At 35.3% G+C, this 2,587-nt stretch overlaps 1 pseudogene; it reads right to left on the reverse strand.

Moving 5' to 3' along the window:
* Positions 1-1,984: 1,984 nt before the first annotated feature.
* On the reverse strand, positions 1,985-2,379 carry LOC129085574 (prefoldin subunit 4-like; annotated as a pseudogene).
* Between the last annotated feature and the right edge of the window lie 208 nt (positions 2,380-2,587).

The following is a 2,587-nucleotide window of genomic DNA, read 5'->3' on the forward strand; positions in this document are numbered from 1 at the left end:
TATTTTAGTGTATGTGGGTTTGTTTCCTGGGTTTTGTGATTTTGTTCTGGCAGCACCTGCAGAAAAACAGACAAGATGTGGTTGGCGAAATGACACTCAGTCAACTAGTTAGAGGGAAGGACCCACCAGAGAATGATCAAACAATCAAAACCCAATTACATCCAGAGAGCCAACATAAATGAAATAAAAGGCATTCCAAGAGTATCAAGTTCAGGGAATCAAGGAGACTGCACCATTGATTCTTACAGGTTTCCTACCATAGAAGTTCACACCGCAAAGTCAGGAAATCATGACAGATCAATTTAAGAAGCAGAAGCAAAAAAGAACAGTCTCAAAAATAATGGGAAAACAAAGAAACAACCGAAAGGAAAGGAGGAATCCCCATAAAGAGTGCTAAATGAAATAGAGGCAAGTAAACTATCAGATACTGAGTTCAAAACAATAGTTATAAGGAAGCTCAATGGACTAAGTGAGAATTGCCAAAAAACTACAGAGAAACTATGAGGGACATACTGCAAACATAAAAAATATCAACATGAAAAAGGACATAGAAATTACCAACAAGAGCCAAGAAGAAATAAGGAAAATAATTTCTAAATTGAAGAACATAGTAGGAGGAATCAAAATCAGGCTAGATGAAGCAGATGATCAAATCAGTGAGCTGGAGGACAAGAGAAAAAAGTCTTCCAGAAAGAGCAAGAAAATGAAAAAAGACTCAAAAAGAATGAAGAGGAGTTAGGGGAAATACAAGACAACATGAAATGTAATAATATCCATATAATAGAGATACCAGAAGGAGAAGAAGAGGAACAAGGGATAGAAAAACAAATTGAAAAAGATGCAAAACTTCCCTAATTTGAGGAAAAAGTCACACAAGTCCAGGAAGCACAGAGGGTTCCAATGAAGAGGAACCCAAAGTGGCCCACTCCAAGACACATCATCATTAACATGGAAAAATTCAAAGACAGAGAGAATTTTAAAGATTTCAAGGGAGAAACAGGAAGTAATGTACAAGGGAGCTCCAATAAGGCTAGCAGCTTACTTCTCAACAGAAACGCTGCAAGCCAGAAGGGAATAACAAGAAATATTCCAAGGAATGAAAAGCAAAGACCTGCAATCATGTCTACTCTACCCATCAAGGCTCTCAATTAAAATGGAAGACAAAATAAGGAGTTTCTCATACAAAAGAGGGCTAACAGAATACAATCCCACCAAACCAGCATTGAAAAATATGCTAAAGGGACTGCTTTAAGAAGATGAAGAAGAAGAGTGAGAGAGAGAGAGGAACACATGTACAAAGGGGAAAATTGAATAAGTACTTATCAATAATAACTTTAAATGTAAATGGATTAAATGCTCCAATCAAAAGACAGAGGGTAGCTGAATGGATAAGAAAACATGACCCGCACATATGCTGCCTATAAAAAACCCACCTCATAACAAAAGACCTACACAAACTGAAAGTAAAAGGTTGGGAAAAAATATTCCAAGCAAATGGACAGAAAAAAGAAGCAGGGGTAGCTATACTTACATCAGACAAAATAGATGTCAAAACTAAGGCCATAAAAAGAGACACAGAAAGACACTACATAATACTCAAAGGAAGAATTCATCAAGAAGACATAAACATTGTAAACCTATATGCACTCAACAGAGGAGCACCCAAATATATAAGGAAAATCCTGGACAACTTCAAAAAAGATATAGACGGCAACACACTGGTGGTAGGGGATTTTAACACCCCATTGTCAACAGTGGATAGATCTTCCAAACACAATATCAACAAGGATGTTGTGGAACTGAATGATGCATTAGATCAAATGGACTTAACTGACATATATAGAAACTTTCATCCCAAAGAAGCAAAATAGACATTCTTTTCAAATGCACATGGAATATTTTCAAAGATAGACCACATGATAGGATACAAAACAAGAGTCAACAAATTTGAGAAAATTGAAATCATAAAAGTATTATAAAATATTTAGCTTTCATCAGCTTCAAGGTTTATGTTACTCCCAAATTTTGCATATTAACTGAACTTTCAAATCTGCTAACATCTGCTGGAATCCAGTCTGGATTTGAAGGTGTCAATTTCTTCTTGCAAACTTTACATATTGTAACATTTCTTGTGTTTCTCCTTGAGAATGGCTAATGAAAACATCACCAATTTGATAAGGTACCATCAAGCGGTTGTTATCTGCAAGCATGGTGTCCTGTCAAGCATCTTCTAAATTTTGCATTTGTTTCTTTTTTTATGTCTATTTCTTCCTTCAGCTCTGTGATTCTACTTGTATTCTGTGCAAATTTATTTATCTTTTGTTGATCTTCAAAAGTAACACTGACATCTTCTGCAGACTCCTTCATGGCAGTCACCATCTTGGTCAAGTGATTTTTAAGAAAGACAATTCAGTGGAGGAAGAACAGTATTTCCAACAAATGATGCTGGAACAATTAGACAGTCATATGCAAAATAAACCAAAAAATAAAATTTGATCCATTCATTGCAACACATAAAAATTAATTAAAAGTGTTATATGGATCTAAGTGTAAAACCTGTAGATATTAAAAAACAACTGGAAATAAA

The sequence above is a fragment of the Pteronotus mesoamericanus genome, unplaced genomic scaffold (genome assembly GCF_021234165.1).
Source record: "Pteronotus mesoamericanus isolate MK-2021 breed Mesoamerican mustached bat unplaced genomic scaffold, CSHL_Meso_final scaffold_31, whole genome shotgun sequence".
Classification (NCBI taxonomy): Eukaryota; Metazoa; Chordata; class Mammalia; order Chiroptera; family Mormoopidae; genus Pteronotus; species Pteronotus mesoamericanus.